Source organism: Protopterus annectens, chromosome 1.part1, assembly GCF_019279795.1.
Source record: "Protopterus annectens isolate FY-2018-M chromosome 1.part1, PAN1.0, whole genome shotgun sequence".
NCBI lineage: Eukaryota > Metazoa > Chordata > Ceratodontiformes > Protopteridae > Protopterus > Protopterus annectens.
In genome coordinates, this window is record NC_056726.1 from 1,543,476,225 (window position 1) to 1,543,497,078 (window position 20,854).

Genomic DNA, 20,854 nt, shown 5'->3' on the forward strand with positions numbered 1-20,854 from the left:
CCAATTTTGAGAGAAAAATTGCCATGGATTCAAGGACAATCATAAGGCCTTTTCAGCTATGTTAGGAACCTGGGTGGAAACTCACAGATATGCTCAGAATTAGTCCAAAATGATACAAAAATCACTGAACCCACAGACATTGCCAACATACTGGCAGACAGGTTCAGTGCAAACTTCACCCCTCTCCCCTAAAGGAGAGATAACTATCCCAGCCGAGTGTAGCCTCCCGGACATCTCAAATCGCAGGTGAAAGCTGCTCTCTCTAAAGCTAAAAACACAGCATCAATGGGACCGGATGGTGTCCCCGGCTGTGTGCTACAGCTAAATGAGGAATTAAACCCGCACATAAGGCAGCTGTTTAATCTCAGCCTTACCACAGGATACGTGCCCAAGGGTGGCGCTGTGGTCCCACTCCACAAAGGTGGCCTCTGGGACCCTGGTAATTACCGCCCCATAAGCTTAACAAGTCTAGTCTGCAAAGCTATGGAGAGGATCATAATGGAGCTCATAAACAAAGATATAGGGGACTTGCAGACATTGGACCCGACCCAGTTTGGCTTTGTCAAGGGAAGATCATGCCTTTTGAACTTGGTCGACTTCTTGAAATAGTCACCAAGGCCATTGATGAGGAAAGGCAGTCCATACAGCCTACCTTGACCTTGCAACACAATACCCCACTCGGGTATTGTAGAAAAACTTACCAGCTTAAATGTAAACCCATATGTCACAAGATGGGTTGCAAACTGGCAAGGACAGAACCCACAGGGTTAGAGTTGCTGGCGCTGTGTCAGACTCCAAGCCGGTCACAAGTGGTGTCCCACAGGGCTCGGTCCTTGGCCCCTATTGTTTGGCATCTACTTCTCAGAAGTACAGGCCAACATGGGAGGACTTTGGCTGACAAAGTTTGCAGATGACTGCAAACTGGGCCATAGTGGAAAGTGCATCGGACACGGATATCCTTCAGAAGGGACTCACGGAAACAGATAGCTGGTGCCAGAGCCATGGCCTGAAGTTAAACGCCAAAAATGTATAGTCATACGGGAAAAACAAGGTAACCCCAAGCTACCATATAGGTGGCAATCCACTAAGCACAGAAGAGGTTATCAGGGACCTGGGGACCCAGGTTGACAGTGGCCTTTCTTTTGACACTCACATTGCTAAAGTGGTTAGAAAGACCTTCTACATTGCCCACCTGATCATGAAGGGATTCACATCCAGATCTAGTGAGGTCATTGTTCCCTGTACTCTTCACTTATCAGACCAATGATCGAGTACAATGCCCCATTCGGGATGCATCTCACCCGACATCTGCAGCAATTGGAGAGACCCCAAAAGTTCCTCACCAAAAGGATAAAGGGACTCCAAAATCTGTCATATGCTGCCAGATTGAAGAAACTCCAGCTCTATTCAGTCGCATACCGTCTGCTCAGAGGTGACATGTGCCTGACATACAAGGCCATGTCCAACCCTGAATTAATGGACATGCTCCACCTCAAAAAATCCAAATCCACCAAAACCACTAGAGCAAGCGACTTAAACCTTAGCACGGATATAAATAGGACGTGCTGGAGGGATAGATTTATCACTCAGAGGCTCCCTATGCTGTGGAATAAAATCCCGGTCCATGTGAGGCAGAGCACCTCGCTGACTCTGTTCAAGAGAAATCTAGACCTGTGGATGGGAGATCGTAGGTTTACCCGGGAATCATCTCTGGATCACTGCTGGACAGAGGCATAACAAACTAATGGGCACAGTATTTTTTCATATAAGGGGTGGCGTAAGCCACAATAATTTGGGCTAGGCTTATAAATGCCTTAGGGCAGATAGCCTAGTATAAACCTATGAACCTATGAACCTATGAACCTATGAACCTATAAGAAGTATGTGTATATTTGTGCAGAGGGTATAGTTGTCAACTGTCCCCAATTTTGTCTCATATTTTTAGTCTGTTCCTCATAAATTTGTGGTTTTCTGTCAGACTGCATTGCTTTCTAAAAACTGAAACGAATACCACTGTAAAACTGGAACACAAAAGCTTCAAAGAAAAAATCCAAACCGCAACAGTAAAACTGTTATATTAATATTTGGTGTTATAACATCTTATAACAGTATATTTACTGTATTTTTGTATTTAGATATTGATACTTTATATCTTATATCTGTGACAGTGGAAAGTATAAGTGACTTTTCAACATGGTGATTAAGATCTTTGACTATAAGATTGAAATGTCTAAATACAGAATTTATACACAGAATACAGCACTACTTACTTGTAGATTAATACACTTTCATAGGTAACTATCATGTGACAGTGCATTATACTATTTAAATGGTCTCGTTGTTTTAAAATGTAATCTGAGGAAGTTGCCTTAATGAAGGTGACGAAAAGCGCTTAATTAAACCAGTTTTACTGTTGCGGTTTGGATTGTTTCTTTGAAGCTTTTGTGTTCCAGTTTTGCATTGCTTTCACTAAATAATGACAGGTATGAGTGTCACACTTAAGAAAATACCTGCTAATACAAATCTTGCTATTTTAGCAACTTTCTAAATATAGACAAGGGTTGGGACCATAGGAGTGGCATGGTTAGGATTATACTCTGCTGGAGCGGGGGGTGGTGAGTGGTGTGTGTTAGAAGGAGGGGCTGGAGAAGGAGAGTGGTGCTGCTTGGGTGACCCCAGAAATGTTCTAAATTGTGCCTCACAACTGCTAATGCCAGCCCTCCAGTCCCAAACCAGTTGATCGGCTACAGTACATAAAGTCAAGCTAGTAAGGAAGATTTGGTTGCAAGTAATCTTTCCAAAGGCAGCCATGTTTGGGTGCTTTACCTTTTGGAAAATTACAGAGCAGCACCAGTGACAAATCCACAATACCAGATTGTGATACCTGCAATAGAAACATGATGTCCATATGTTTTATGACTATTTAGAAGGTGTTTATTTTTAAACAATATCAGATTATTTTCTTTATTCAAATTTACTGTTTTTTTTTTTTTTTTTTTGCAGTAGAGTACAATGATGTAGCCTTTGAGCCTGCAAACACATTACAACATTTTTAAGGAGCCTCGTAATGAGCAGAGCTTATTGAATTTTTGAGTCATTAATATTACAGTCATTCTGTGCACTTTCTGAATAGTCTTCATTGATTGGATTATGGCTGTGAAAAGGGTCCTTGGACTGGCCTGGTTTAGTTCGTTGTCAAATCAATTACTTAACTGAAAATTGTACTTAATCATTTCAAACAAGTTTTTTAAGTAGTTTTGGACTGTGAAATAAGTTTAAATTGAGCACTGCATTTGAAATCTATACAGGATACATTCAGGTTGTGAGTTGTGCAGGTTGTTAAATCAGTGATGTCCCATTTTATTGGATTACTGAATATCAGACTTGTTCTGTTAATATATGACAATCACGATTAAGCAATGATATGGATTTTGTCCTTTTCCACTGTTATGTGCTACTGCTCCGTTAATATATTTAGAGATATAGGGGTGACAGAAATACTCTAACTGACATACACTGTTTTCATCAGTCATGCAGCTGTGGACATGAAATTGTAGCTAGGTGCTGGCAGTTTAGCTTTCATTATCTAAACTGTTAAGGGATCATGGTGCTATTTTTTTTTTTGTAGATGCAAGACTGTGAAGATCAATGCTGCACAAATTAGCCATTTTGAATAGCTTATTTTATTTTTAATAAGTCAGAACTTTTTTCATTTAACTTCATATGACCCAAACAGATAATTTTTTATAATAATCTATATGATTTGCTGGATGACTACTAATAAATGTCATTTAGAAAAAAAAACTCTATCATTACTCAATATTTTATAAACTATGTTGGGAAATTAAATTCTTATATATGAGACAGTAAAAGTTTATTGGGAAAATAATTAAATAATATTATATTCCAGATGGATGTTTACTGGCTTAACATCGATGCTACGTCTATTTACATGGGTATTAGAAATTGTGTAGGTATGGCAGGTTTGGACTGTTTTCTTGACTGAAGCCGCATGGCTTACTGTATTGAATTGTGGCATTAGCATGGTTTTCACTTAGAATAATTTTATTTTTGACCACAATATATTGCCAGAAGAAGGGTATGGTTATGCGGCAAGGTTTTGTTCCATCATATTTAAATTTGAATACGGGTCTTTCATTACTAGAATACATGTATAACACTGACTTTTTTTTTAAAAATAAACTTATGTTATGTGAACAATTTACGTACAGATTTCTATTACTTTGCATGGATAATAAATATCATTTTTGATGTATTACTAAAATTTCTATAAGAATTGTTTTGATTCTAATTTCACAAAAAATGCAAAAAGACACCATAAACATTTTAGATATGTGCCTACTTGGTGGGAAAAGCTAGAAGATTATTACAAGACTATATAAAAAGGAGACAGATGCTAATTCATTTCTGTATACTATACAGACATGAGTTAGCATTGTTAGCATTTTTGGGGGATGTTGTTTGCTCTATTGTTTATTTGTTTGCTGTCTTGACACATTTATTTTTAGTTGTTAGGGAATTAAGATTATGTCAAAAATTTTAGGGATTGGTTACATTTCTGAGTACCTCTGCTAGCGCTTATAAATGTTTTAAAGGAGATTCTACAGTTTACAAGGAATTGAGAAAGCTTATTGGAAACCTTATTCTAAATCTAGGGAGGAATTGCTGTTTACAAGAGTGAGGCCAGTATAATCAGATAATAAGAATCCTCTTGAGCAAGATCGATTCTAAGAATCTTCTTGAGGAAGATCGATTCTAAGAATCCTCTTGAGGAAGATTGATTCTAAGAATCCTCTTGAGGAAGATCGATTCTAAGAATCCTCTTGAGGAAGATCGATTCTACTTTGCAATGGAGAACACTGTGCTCTAACCACAGCTGTTCAAGAGTGTGAAAAGATATTGGCCTATCTTACATAGAGGTCAAAGTTGCAAAATATGATTTTTAAGAATGTTGTTCCATCTTTCTACAAAGGCCCTAGGGTAGGAGACCATTTGGTAAATACTCATTTAATATGACCATCTACTACTTTAAGTACTTTTAATGGTTTTAGAAATCAATAAATGTTTAATCATCATGATGGTAGTTGTATATGTCTTTTTATGACAGATTCTGAAATACAGGCTAATGGGAGCAGTGTAGCATTGGCATGTAATGTGACATGCTGTACACTGTCTGCAGTTTATATTAATGGGTGTAGAATTGGCATGTAATGTGACATGATCTTATACTAATGTCAGCATTGTAACACTGGCATGTAATGTGACATGCTGTACACTGTCTGCAGCTTATAATAACAGGAACAGAGTAGCACTGGCATGTAAGGTGACATGCAGCACGCCGTCTGCACTTTATACTAATGGGAGCAGTGTAGCATTGGCATGTAATGTGACATGCTGCACGCTGTCTGCAGTTTAAACTAAAGGGAGCAGTGTAGCTTTGGCATGTAATGTGACATGCTGTATGTTGTCTGCAGTTTATACAAATGGGAGAAGTATAGCACTGGCATATAATATGACATGTACGCTGTATGCAGTTTATACTAATGGGAGCAGTGTAGAATTGGCATGTATTGTGGTATGCTGTTTGCTGTCTGCAGTTTATACTAATGGGAGCAGTGTAGGATCGGCACGTAAAGTGATATGCTGTATGCTGTCTACAGTTCATAGTAATGGGAGCAGTGTAGCATTGGCATGTAATTTGACATGCTGTACGCTGTCTGCAGTTTATACTAATGGGAGCAGTGTAGCATTGGCATGTAATGTGACATGCTTTTCCCTGTCTGCAGTTTATACTAATGGGAGCAGTGTAGCATTGGCATGTAAAGTGATATGCTGTACGCTGTCTATGGTTTATGCTAATGGGAGTAGTGTAGCACTGGCATGTAATGGGACATGCTTTATGCTGCCTGCAGTTTATAGTAATGGAAAAAGTGTAGCATTGGCAGGTAATATGACATGTTGTATGCTATCTTCAGTTTATAGTAATGGGAGCAGTGTAGCACTGTCATGTAATGTGAAGAACTGTACTCTGTAGTTTATACTAATCGAGGCAGTGTAGCAATGGCATGTAATGTGACATGCTGTACGCTCTCTGCATTTTATATTATAGGAGCCATGTGGCAATGGAATGGAATGTGACATGCTGTACGTGCAGTTTATATTAATGGAACAGTGTGGTAATGGCATGTAATGTGACATGCTGTAGACTGTCTGCATTTTATACTAATGGGAGCAGTGTAGCATTGGCATATATTGTGACATGCTGTTTGCTGTCTGCAGTTTATACTAATGGGGGCATTGTAACAGTGGCATGTAATGTAACATGCTGTATGCTGTCTGTATTTTGTACTAATGGGAGCAGTGTAGCATTGGCATGTAATGTAACATGCTGTTTGTTGTCTGCATTTTATACTAATGGGAGCAGTGTAACATTGGCATGTTTTATGACGTTGTTCGCTGTCTGCAGTTTATACTAATGGGAGCATTGTAAGACTGGCATGTAATATGATATGCTGTACGCTGTCTGCATTTTATACTAATGGGAGCAGTGTAGCATTGGCATGTATTGTGACATGCTGTACACTATCTTCAGTTTATAGTAATGGTGGCAGTGTAGCATGGAATAGAGTGTGACATGCTCTACACTGTCTGCAGTTTATATTATGGGAGCAGTGTAGCAATGAAATGTATTGTGACATGCTTCCCGCTGTCTACAGTTTATACTAATGGAAGCAGTACAGCATTGGCATGTAATGTGACATGCTGTATTCTGTCTGCAATTTATACTAGGGGAGCATTGGCATGTATCCTGACATGCTGTATGCTGTTTTCAGTATATACTGATGGGAGCAGTGTAGCATTTGCATGTAATGTGACATGTGTATGGTGCCTGCAGTTTATACTAATTGAGGCAGTGTAGCAATGGCATGTAATGTGACATGCTGTATGCTGTCTACAGTTTATATTATGGGAGCAGTATAGCAATGGCATGTAATGTGACATGCTGTACGCTGTCTACAGTTTACATTATGGGAGCAGTATAGCATTGGCGTGTATTGTGACATGCATTCTGTCTGCAGTAATACTTACAGGAGCAGTGTAGCATTGGCATGTAATGTGACTTGCTGTATGCTATCTGCAGTTTTTACTAATTGAAGCAGTGTAGCAATGCCATGTAATGTGACATGCTATCCGCTGTATCCAGTTTATACTAATGGGAGTAGTATAGCATTGGCATGTAGTGTGACATGCTCTATGCTGTCTGCAGTATATACTATTCTAATGGGAGCAGTGTAACAGTGACATGTAATGTGACATGCTGTACACTGTCTGCAGTTTATACTAATGGCAGCAGTGTAGCTTTGGCATGCAATGTGACATGCTGTACGCTGTCTGTAGTTTATACAAATGGGAGCAGTGTAGCACTGGGATGTAAGGTGACATGCTCTATGCTGTCTGCAGTTTATACTAATGGGAGCAGTGTAACATTGGCATGTAAGGTGACATGCTGTATGCTGACTGCAAGTTATACTAATGGGAATAGTATAGCATTGGCATGTATTGTGACATGCTGTTTGTTGTCTGCAGTTTATACCATAGGGTGTAGTATAGCATTGTATGTAATGTGACATGCTGTATTCTGTCTGCAGTTTATACTAAAAGGAGGAGTGTAGCATTGGCACATCATGGAACATGCTGTATTCTGTTTGCAGTTTATACTGATTGAGGCAGTGTAGCAATGGCATTTAGTGTGACATGCTGCACGCTGTCTGCAGTTTATAGTAATGGGAGCAGTGTAACACTGGCATGTAATGTGACATGCTGTACACTGTCTGCAGTTTATACAGATCAGACCACTGTAACATTGGCATGTAGTGTGACATGCTGTACACTGTCTGCAGTTTATACAAATTGGAGCAGTCTAGCATTGGCATATAGTGTGACATGCTGTTCACTATCTGCAGTTTATACTAATGGGAGCAGTGTAGCATTCACATGTAATATGACATGCTGTATGCTGTCTGCAGTTTATACGAACGGGAGTATTGTAGCATGACACTTAATATGACATGTGGTATGCTGTCTGCAGTACAGCATTGGCATGTAATGTGACATGCCATATGCTGTCAGCAGTTTATATTAAAGGGAGCAGTGTAACATTCTCATGTAATGTTTCATGATGTACACAATCTTCAGCTTATAGTAATGGGAGCAGTGCTGGAGTGGCAAGTAATGTGATGTGCTGTACACTGTCTGCAGTTTATACTAATGGAGCTGTGTAGCATTGGTATTTAATGTGACATGCTGTATGTTGTCTGCAGTTTATACTAATGGAAGCAGTGTAGCATTGGCATTTTATGTGACATGCTGTGGGCTGTCTGCAGTTTATACTAGTTGAGGCAGTGTAGCAATGGCATGTAATGTGACATACTGTACTCTCTCTGCAGTTTATATTTTGGGAGCAGTGTAGCAGTGGCATATAATGTGACATGCTGTACACTGTCTGCAGTTTATACTAATTGGAGCAGTGTAACATTGTCATGTAATGTGACTTGCAGTACGCTGTCTGCAGTTTATACTAGCTGGAGCAGTGTAACATTGTCATGTAATGTGACATGCAGTACGCTGTCTGCAGTTTATACTAATGGGAGCAGTGTAGCATTGGCATGTAATTTGATGTGCCGTATGCTGTCTGCAGTTTATACAAATGGTAGCAGTATAACATTGGCATGTAATGTGACATGCTTTACATTATCTTCAGTTTATAGTAGTGGGAGCAGTGTAGCATCAACATGCTGTACATTGTCTGCAGTTTATATTATGGGAGCAGTGTAGCAATGGCGTGTAATGTGATATGCTGTTCACTCTCTGCAGTGTATACAAATGGGAGAAGTGCAACATTGGCATGTAATGTGATATGCTGTACACTGACTGCAGTTTATACTAACAGGAGCAGTTTTGCATTGGCATGTATTTTGACAAGCTGTTTGATGTGTGCAATTTATACTAATAGGAGCAGTATAGCATTGGCATGTAATGTGACATGCTGTATGCTGTCTGCAGTATATACATATGGGACAAGTGTAGCATGGGCATGTAATGTGACATTCTGTATTCTGTCTGCAGTTTATACTAAATGGAGCAGTGCAGCAATGGCATGTAGTGTGACATGCTGTATGCTGTCTGCAGTTTATCCTAACTGTAGTAGTGTGCCATTGGCATCTAATGTGACATGCTGTATGCTGTCTGCAGTTTATACGAAAGGAAGCAGTGTAACAATGGCATGTAGTGTGACATGCTGTATGCTGCCTGCAGTTAATACTAACTGTGGCAGTGTAGCATTTGCATGTAATATGACATTCTATATTCCATCTGCAGTTTATTTTAAAGGGAGCAGTGGAGCAATGGCATGTAGTGTGACATGCTGTCTGCTATCTGCAGTTTATATTATGGGAGCATTTTAGTATTGGCATGTAATGTGACACTCTGTATTCTGTCTGCAGTTTATACTAAATGGAGCAGTGCAGCAATGGCATGTAATGTGACATGCTGTACGCTGTCTGTAGTTTATACTAATGGGAGCAGTGTAGCATTGTCAAAGTAATGTGACATGCTGTACACTATCTTCAGTTTATAGTAATGGGAGCAATGTAGCATTGGCATGTAATGTGACATGCTGCATGCTGTCTGAAGTTTATACTAACGGGAGCAGTGTAACATTGGCATGGAATGTGACATGCTGTACACTATCTGCAGTTTATATTAATGGGGAGCAGTGTAGCATTGGCATGTAATTTGATGTGCTGTATGCTGTCTGCATTTTATACAAATGGTAGCAGTATATCATTGGCATGAAACGTGACATGCTTTACATTATATTCAGTTTATAGTAGTGGGAGTAGTGTAGCATCGGCATCTAATGTGACATGCTGTAGGCTGTCTGCAGTTTGTATTAAAGGGAGCAGTGTAGCATTGGCATGTAATGTGTCATTCTGTATGTTGCCAGCAATTTATACTAATGGGAGCAGAGTAGGATTGGCATGTAATTTGATGTGTCATACACTATCTGCAGTTTATACTAATGGAAGCAGTGTAGCATTGGCATGTAATGTGACATGCCGTACGATGTCTGTAGTTTATATTATGGGAACAGTGTAGCATTTGTATGTAGTGTTACATGCTGTTCACTGTCTGCAATTTATTCTAATGGGAGCAGTGTAGCATTGGCATGTAGTGTGACATGCTATACACTATCTGCAGTTTATATTATGGGAGTAGTGTAACATTAATATGTAATGTGACATTCTGTAGTCTGTCTGCAGTTTATACTAAAGGGAGCAGTGTAGCATTGGCATATAATGTGACATGTATGCTGTCTGCAGTTTATACAGATTGAGACAGTGTAGCAATGGCATGTAGTGTGAAATGCTGCATGCTGTCTGCAGTTTATACTAACGGGAGCAGTGTAACATTGGCATGTAATGTGACATGCTGTACACTGTCTGCAGTTTATATTAATGGGGAGCAGTGTAGCATTGGCATGTAATTTGATGTGCCGTACGCTGTCTGCATTTTATACAAATGGTAGCAGTATAACATTGGCATGTAATGTGACATGCTTTACATTATATTCAGTTTATAGTAGTGGGAGTAATGTAGTATTGGCATGTAATGTGACCTGCTGTGCCTTGTCTGCGGTTTATATTATGGGAGCAGTGTAGCAATGGCATGTAATGTTATATGCTGTTCACTCTCTGCAGCTTATACTAATGGGAGAAGTGCAACATTGGCATGTAATGTGATATGCTGTACACTGACTGCAGTTTATACTAACAGGAGCAGTTTTGCATTGGCATGTATTTTGACATGCTGTTTGATGTCTGCAATTTATATTAACTGGAGCAGTATAGCATGGCATGTAGTGTGACATGCTGTATGCTGTCTGCAGTATATACATATGGGAGAAGTGTAGCGTTGGCATGTAATGTGACATGCTGTATGCTGTCTGCAGTTTATACTAAAGGGAGTAGTGTTGGATTGGCATGTATGCTGTCTGTAGTTTATACTAAAGGGAGGAGTGTAGCAATGGCATGTAGTGTTACATGCTGTATGCTGTCTGCAGTTTATCCTAACTGTGGAGTGCAGCATTGGCATCTAATGTGACATGCTGTATGCTGTCTGCAGTTTATACTAAAGGGAGCAGTGTAGCAATGGCATGTAGTGTGACAAAATGTATGCTGCCTGCAGTTTATACTAACTGTGGCAGTGTAGCATTTGCATGTAATATGACATTCTATATTCTGTCTGCAGGTTATTTCAAAGGGAGCAGTGGAGCAATGGCATGTAGTGTGACATGCTGTATGCTGTCTGCAGTTTATATTATGGGAGCATTATAGCATTGGCATGTAATGTGACATTCTGTATTCTGTCTGCAGTTTATACTAAATGGAGCAGTGCAGCAATGGCATGTAATGTGACATGCTGTACGCAGTCTGTAGTTTATACTAATGGGAACAGTGTAACATTGTCAAAGTAATGTGACATGCGTACACTATCTTCAGTTTATAGTAATGGGAGCAGTGTAGCATTGGCATGTAATGTGACATGCTGTCTGCAGTTTATATTATGAGAGCAGTGTAGCATTGGCATCTAATGTAACAAGCTGTAGGCTGTCTGCAGTTTATAATAAAGGGAGCAGTGTAGCATTGGCATGTAATGTGACATTCTGTACGCTGCCAGCAATTTATACTAATGGGAGCAAAGTAGGATTGGCATGTAATTTGATGTGTCGTACACTATCTGCAGTTTATACTAATGGGAGCAGTGTAGCATTGGCAGTAATGTGACATGCCGTACACGGTCTGCAGTTTATACTATGGGAGCAGTGTAGCATTTGTATGTAATGTTACATGCTGTTTACTGTCTAAAATGTATACTAATGGGAGCAGTGTAGCATTGGCATGTAGTGTGACACGCTATACGCTGTCTGCAGTTTATATTATGGGAGTAGTGTAACATTAATATGTAATGTGACATTCTGTAGTCTGTCTGCAGTTTATACTAAAGGGAGCAGTGTACCAATGGCATGTAGTGTGACATGCTGTATGCTGCCTGCAATTTATACTAACTGTGGCAGTGTAGCATTTGCATGTAATATGACATTCTATATTCTATCTGCAGTTTATTTTAAACGGAGCAGTGGAGCAATGCCATGTAGTGTGACATGGTGCCTGCTATCTGCAGTTTATAGTATGGGAGCATTGTAGCATTGGCATGTAATGTGACATTCTGTATTCTGTCTGCAGTTTATACTAAATGGAGCATTGCAGCAATGGCATGTAATGTGACATGCTGTACGCTGTCTGTAGTCTATACTAATGGGAACAGTGTAACATTGTCAAAGTAATGTGACATGCTGTACACTATCGTCAGTTTATTTTAATGGGAGCAATGTAGCATTGGCATGTAATGTGACATGCTGCATGCTGTCTGCAGTTTATATTATGAGAGCAGTGTAGCACTGGCGTCTAATGTGATGTGCTGTAGGCTGTTTGCAGATTATACTAAAGGGAGCAGTGTAGCATTGACATGTAATGTGACATTCTGTACGCTGCCAGCAATTTATACTAATGGGAGCATAGTAGGATTGGCATGTAATTTGATGTGTTGTACATTATCTGCAGTTTATACTAATGGGAGCAGTGTAGCATTGGCATGTAATGTGACATGCTGTACACTGTCTGCAGTTTATATTATGGGAGCAGTGTAGCATTTGTATGTAGTGTTACACGCTGTTCACTGTATGCAATTTATTCTAATGGAAGCATTGTAGCATTGGCATGTAGTGTGACATGCTATACGCTGTCTGCAGTTTATATTATGGGAGTAGTGTAACATTAATATGTAATGTGACATTCTGTAGTCTGTCTGAAGTTTATACTAAAGGGAGCAGTGTAGCATTGGCATATAGTGTGACATGCTGTATGCTGTCTGCAGTTTATACAGATTGAGACAGTGTAGCAATGGCATGTAGTGTGAAATGCGGCATGCTGTCTGCAGTTTATACTAACGGGAGCAGTGTAACATTGGCATGTAATGTGACATGCTATACACTGTCTGCAGTTTATATTATGGGAGCAGTGTAGCAATGAAATGTATTGTGACATGCTGCCTGCTGTCTACAGTTTATACTAATGGAAGCAGTACAGCATTGGCATATAATGTGACATGCTGTATTCTGTCTGCAGTTTATACTGATGGGAGCAGTGTAACAGTGGCATGTAATGTGACATGTTGTACATTGTCTGTAGTTTATACAAATGGGAGCAGTGTAGCACTGGGATGTAAGGTGACATGATGTATGCTGTCTGCAGTTTATACTAATGGGAGCAGTGTAACATTGGCATGTAGGGTGACATGCTGTATGCTGACTGCAAGTTATACTAATGGGAGTAGTATAGCATTGGCATGTATTGTGACATGCTGCTTGTTGTCTGCAGTTTATACCATAAGGTGTAGTATAGCATTGTATGCAATGTGACATGCTGTATTCTGTCTGCAGTTTATACTAAAAGGAGGAGTGTAGCATTGGCACGTAATGGAACATGCTGTATTCTGTTTGCAGTTTATACTGATTGAGGCAGTGTAGCAATGGCATTTAGTGTGACATGCTGCACTCTGTCTGCAGTTTATAGTAATGGGAGCAGTGTAACACTGGCATGTAATGTGACATGATGTGCACTGTCTGTAGTTTATACAGATCAGAGCACTGTAACATTGGCATGTAGTGTGACATGCTGTACACTGTCTGCAGTTTATCCAAATTGGAGCAGTCTAGCATTGGCATATAGTGTGACATGCTGTTCACTATCTGCAGTTTATACTAATGGGAGTAGTGTAGCATTCACATGTAATGTGACATGCTGTATGCTGTCTGCAGTTTATATGAACGGGAGTATTGTAGCATGACATGTCATATGACATGTGGTATGCTGTCTGCAGTTTATACTAATGGGAGCAGTGCAGGATTGGCATGTAATGTGACATGCCATATGCTGTCAGCAGTTTATATTAAAGGGAGCAGTGTAACATTCTCATGTAATGTTTCATGATGTACACAATCTTCAGCTTATAGTAATGGGAGCAGTGTTGCAGTGGCAAGTAATGTGATGTGCTGTACACTGTCTGCAGTTTATACTAATGGAGCTGTGTAGCATTGGTATTTAATGTGACATGCTGTATGTTGTCTGCAGTGTATACTAATGGAAGCAGTGTATCATTGGCATGTTATGTGACATGCTGTAGGTTGTCTGCAGTTTATACTATTTGAGGCAGTGTAGCAATGGCATGTAATGTGACATGCTGTACTCTCTCTGCAGTTTATATTATGGGAGCAGTGTAGAAGTGGCGTATAATGTGACATGCTGTACACTGTCTGCAGTTTATACTAATTGGAGCAGTGTAACATTGTCATGTAATGTGACTTGCAGTACGCTGTCTGCAGTTTATACTAATTGGAGCAGTGTAACATTGTTATGTAATGTGACATGCAGTACGCTGTCTGCAGTTTATACTAATGGGAGAAGTGTAGCATTGGCATGTATTGTGACATTCTGTTAGCTGTCTGCAGTTTATAAGAATGAGAGCAGTGTAGCATTGGCATGTAATGTTACATGCTGTACGCTGTCTGCAGTTTATACTAATGGGAGAAGTGTAGCATTGGCATGTATTGTGACATTCTGTTAGCTGTCTGCAGTTTATAAGAACGAGAGCAGTGTAGCATTGGCATGTGATGTTACATGCTGTATGCTGTCTGCAGTTTATACTGATTGAGGCAGTGTAGCAATGGCATGTAGTGTGACATGCCACACACTGGCTGCAGTTTATACTAACGGGAGCAGTGTAACATTGGCATGTAATGTGACATGCTGTATACTGTCTGCAGTTTATATTAATGAGAGCAGTGAAGCATTGGCATGTAATTTGATGTGCAGTACGCTGTCTGCAGTTTATACAAATGGTATCAGTATAACATTGGCATGTAATGTGACATGCTTTACATTATCTTCAGTTTATAGTAGTGGGAGCAGTGTAGCATCAGAATGTAATGTGACATGCTGTACATTGTCTGCAGTTTATATTATGGGAGCAGCATAGCAATGGCATGTAATGTGACATGCTCTTCACTCTCTGCAGTATATACAAATGGGAGAAGTGCAACATTGGCATGTAATGTGATATGCTGTACACTGACTGCAGTTTATACTAACCGGAGCAGTTATGCATTGGCATGTATTTTGACATGCTGTTTGATGTGTGCAATTTATACTAATAGGAGCATTATAGCATTGGCATGTAATGTGACAAGCTGTATGCTGTCTGCCGTATATACATATGGGAGAAGTGTAGTATTGGCATGTAGTGTGACATGCTGTATGCTGTCTGCAGTTTATCCTAACTGTGGACAGTGTAACATTGGCATCTAATGTGACATGCTGTATGCTGTCTGCAGTTTATACTAAAAGGAGCAGTGTATCAATGGCATGTAGTATGACATGATGTATGCTGTCTGCAGTTTATACTAACTGTGGCAGTGTAGCATTGGCATGTAATGTGACTGTATGTATGCTGTCTGCAGTTTATACAAAAGGAAGCAGTGTACCAATGGCATGTAGTGTGACATGCTGTATGCTGCCTGCAGTTTATACTAACTGTGGCAGTGTAGCATTTGCATGTAATATGACATTCTATATTCCGTCTGCAGTTTATTTTAAAGGGAGCAGTGGAGCAATGGCATGTAGTGTGACATGCTGTCTGCTATCTGCAGTTTATATTATGGGAGCATTGTAGCATTGGCATGTAATGTGACATTCTGTATTCTGTCTGCAGTTTATACTAAATGGAGCAGTGCAGCAATGGCATGTAATGTGACAAACTGTACGCTGTCTGTAGTTTATACTAATGGTAACAGTGTAACATTGTCAAAGTAATGTGACATGCTGTACACTATCTTCAGTTTATAGTAATGGGAGAAGTGTAGAGTTGGCATGTAATGTGACATTCTGTATGCTGTCTGCAGTTTATACTAAAGGGAGTAGTGTAGGATTGGCATGTATGCTGTCTGTAGTTTATACTAAAGAGAGGAGTGTAGCAATGGAATGTAGTGTGACATGCTGTATGCTGTCTGCAGTTTATCCTAACTGTGGAGTGTAGCATTGGCATCTAATTTGACATGCTGTATGCTGTCTGCAGTTTATACTAAAGAGAGCTGTGTAGCAATGGCATGTAGTGTGACAGAATGTATGCTGCCTGCAGTTTATACTAACTGTGGCAGTGTAGCATTTGCATGTAATATGACATTCTATATTCTGTCTGCAGGTTATTTTAAAGGGAGCAGTGGAGCAATGGCATGTAGTGTGACATGCTGTACGCTGTCTGCAGTTTATATTATGGGAGCATTATAGCACTGGCATGTAATGTGACATTCTGTATTCTGTCTGCAGTTTATACTAAAAGGAGCAGTGCAGCAATGGCATGTAATGTTACAGGCTGTACGCTGTCTGTAGTTTATACTAATGGGAACAGTGTAGCATTGGCATCTAATGTGACAAGCTGTAGGCTGTCTGCAGTTTATATTATGAGAGCAGTGTAGCATTGGCATCTAATGTGACAAGCTGTAGGCTGTCTGCAGTTTATAATAAAGGGAGCAGTGTAGCATTTCATGTAATGTGACATTCTGTATGCTGCCAGCAATTTATACTAATGGGAGCAGAGTAGGATTGGCATGTAATTTGATGTGTCGTACACTATCTGCAGTTTATACTAATGGGGGCAGTGTAGCATTGGCATGTAATGTGACATGCCGTATGCGGTCTGCAGTTTATATTATGGGAGCAGTGCAGCATTTGTATGTAATGTTACGTGCTGTTTACTGTCTGAAATGTATACTAATTGGAGCAGTGTAGCATTGGCATGTAGTGTGACACGCTATACGCTGTCTGCAGTTTATATTATGGGAGTAGTGTAACATTAATATGTAATGTGACATTCTGTAGTCTGTCTGCAGTTTATACTAAAGGGAGCAGCGTAGCTATGGCATGTAGTGTGACATGCTGTACGCTGACTGCAGTTTATATTATGGGAGCAGTGTAGCATTTGTATGTAGTGTTACATGCTGTTCACTGTTTGCAATTTATTCTAATGGGAGCAGTGTAGCACTGGCATGTAGTGTGACATGCTGTATGCTGCCTGCAGTTTATACAAAAGGAAGCAGTGTACAAATGGCATGTAGTGTGACATGCTGTATGCTGCCTGCAGTTTATACTAACTGTGGCAGTGTAGCATTTGCATGTAATATCACATTCTATATTCCATCTGCAGTTTATTTTAAAGGGAGCAGTGGGGCAATGCCATGTAGTGTGACATGCTGTCTGCAATCTGCAGTTTATACTATGGGAGCATTGTAGCATTGGCATGTAATGTGACATTCTGTATTCTGTCTGCAGTTTATACTAAATGGAGCATTGCAGCAATGGCATGTAATGCGGCATGCTGTACGCTGTCGGTAGTTTATACTAATGGGAATAGTGTAACATTGTCAAAGTAATGTGACATGCTGTACACTGTCTTCAGTTTATAGTAATGGGAGCAATGTAGCATTGGCATGTAATGTGACATGCTGCATGCTGTCTGCAGTTTATATTATGAGAGCAGTGTAGCATTAGCATCTAATGTGACATGCTGTAGGCTGTCTGCAGTTTATACTAAAGGGAGCAGTGTAGCATTGGCATGTAATGTGACATTCTGTACACTGCCAGCAATTTATACTAATGGGAGCAGAGCAGGATTGGCATGTAATTTGATGTGTCGTACACTATCTGCAGTTTATACTAATGGGAGCAGTGTAGCATTGGTATGTAATGTGACATGCCGTACGCTGTCTGCTGTTTATATTATGGGAGCAGTGTAGCATTTGTATGTAGTTTTACATGCTGTTCACTGTGTGCAATTTATTCTAATGGAAGCAGTGTAGCATTGGCATGTAGTGTGACATGCGATATGCTCTCTGCAATTTATATTATGGGAGTAGTGTAACATTAATATGTAATGTGACATTCTGTAGTCTGTCTGCAGTTTATACTAAAGGGAGCAGTGTAACGTTGGCATGTAATTTCACATGCTGTACCTTGTCTGCAGTTTATATTATGGGAGCAGTGTAGCAATGGCATGTAATGTGATATGCTGCTCACTCTCTGTAGTTTACACTAATGGGAGAAGTGCAACATTGGCATGTAATGTGATATGCTGTACACTGACTGTAGTTTATACTAACAGGAGCAGTTTTGCATTGGCATGTATTTTGACATGCTGTTTGATGTCTGCAATTTATATTAATAGGAGCAGTATAGCATGGCATGTAATGTGACATGCTGTATGCTGTCTGCAGTATATACATATGGGAGAAGTGTAGCGTTGGCATGTAATGTGACATGCTGTAGGCTGTCTGCAGTTTATACTAAAGGGAGTAGTGTAGGATTGGCATGTATGCTGTCTGTAGTTTATACTACAGGGAGGAGTGTAGCAATGGCATGTAGTGTGACATGCTGTATGCTGTCTGCAGTTTATACTAACTGTGGCAGTGTAGCATTTGCATGTAATATGATATTCTAGATTCTGTCTGCAGGTTCTTTTAAAGGGAGCAGTGGAGCAATGACATGTAGTGTGACATTCTGTATTCTGTATGCAGTTTATACTAATGGGAACAGCGTAGGATTGTCAAAGTAATGTGACATGCTGTATTTTCAGTTTATAGTAATGGGAGCAGTGTAACATTGGCATCTAATGTGACAAGCTGTAGGCTGTCTGCAGTTTATATTATGGGAGCAGTGTAGCATTGGCATGTAATGTGACATTCTGTACGCTGCCAGCAATTTATACTAATGGGAGCAGAGTAGGATTGGCATGTAATTTGATGTATCGTACACTATCTGCAGTTTATACTAATGGGAGCAGTGTAGCATTGGCATGTAATGTGACATACCATATGCTGTCTGCAGTTTATATTATGGGAGCAGTGTAGCATTTGTATGTAATGTTACATGCTGTTCACTGTCTGCAATTTATACTAACTGGAGTAGTGTAGCATTGGCATGTAGTGTGACAAGCTATATGCTGTCTGCAGTTTATATTATGGGAGTAGTGTAACATTAATATGTAATGTAACATTCTGTAGTCTTTCTGCAGTTTATACTAAAGGGAGCAGTGTAGCAATGGCATGTAGTATGACATGCTGTACGCTGTCTGCAGTTTATATTATTGGAGAAGTGTAACATTGGCTTGTAATGTGACATTCTGTACGCTGTTTTCAGTTTACACAAATGGGACCAGTGTAGCATTGGCATGTAATGTGACATGCTGTACGCTGTCTGCAGTTTATATTAACGGGAGTAGTGCAGCATTGGCATATAATTTGACATGATGTACACTGTCTGCAGTTTATAGTAATGAGAGCAATGCAACATTGTCGTGTACTGTGACATGTTGTATACTGTCTGCAGTTTATACTAATGGGAGCAGTGTAGCATTGGCATGCAATTTGATGTGCCGTATACTATCTACAGTTTATACAAATGGGAGCAGTGTAACATTGGCATGTAATGTGACATGCTTTACATTATCTTCAGTTTATAGTAATAGGTGTAGTCTAGCATTATGCTATCTAGCAGTATGCTATCTGCAGATTATATTATGGGAGCAGTGTAACATTGTCATGTAATGTGACATGCTGTGCACTATATTCAGTTCAAGGTAATAGGAGTAGTTTAGCATTGGCATGTAATGTGACATGCTGTACACTGTGTCCAGTTTATGCTAATAGCAGCAGTGTAACACTGGCATGTAATGTGACATGCTGTACACTGACTGCAGTTGATACTAACAGGAGCAGTATAGCATTGGCATGTATTGTGACCTTCTGTATTCTGTCTGCAGTTTATACTAACAGGAACAGTGCAGCACTGGCATGTAATGTGACATGCTGTACTCTGTTTGCAGTTTATACTATACTAAAGAGAGCAGTGTAGCATTGTCATGTAATGTGACAAGTTGTGCACTTTCTTCAGTTGAGTGTAATGGGAGCAGTATAGCATTGGCATGTAAAGTGACATGCCATATGCTGTCTGCAATTTAAACTAATGGGAGTAGTGTAGCATTGGCCTTTAATGTCACATGATGTGCACTTTCTTCAGTTGAGAGGAATGGGAACAGTATAGCATTGGCATGTAAAGTGACATGCCATACGCTGTCTGCAGTTTATACTAATGGGAGCAGTCTAACATTGTCATGTAATGTGGCATGCTGTGCACTATCTTCAGTTGAGAGTAATGGGAGCAGTGTAGCATTGGCATGTAATGTCACATGCTGTATGCTGTCTGCAGTTCATACTAATGGAAGCAGTGTAGCATTGGCATGGAATGTGACATGCTCTATGCCGTCTGCACTTTATACTAATGGGAGCAGTGTAGTATTGACATTTAATGTGACATGCTGTTTACTGTCTGCAGTTTATACTAATGGAAGCAGTGTAGCACTGGCATGTAATGTGACATGCCATTTGCTGTCTGCAATTTATAGTAATAGAACAGTGTAGCATTGGCATGTAATCTATCATGCTCTAAGCTGTCTGCAGTTTATACTAACTGTGGCAGTGTAACATTGACATGTAATGTGACATGCTGTATGCGCTCAGTATTTTATACTAATGGGAGCAGTGTACCAAAAGCATGCAATGTGATATGCTGTCTTCAGTTTAAACTGATTGAGGCAGTGTAACATT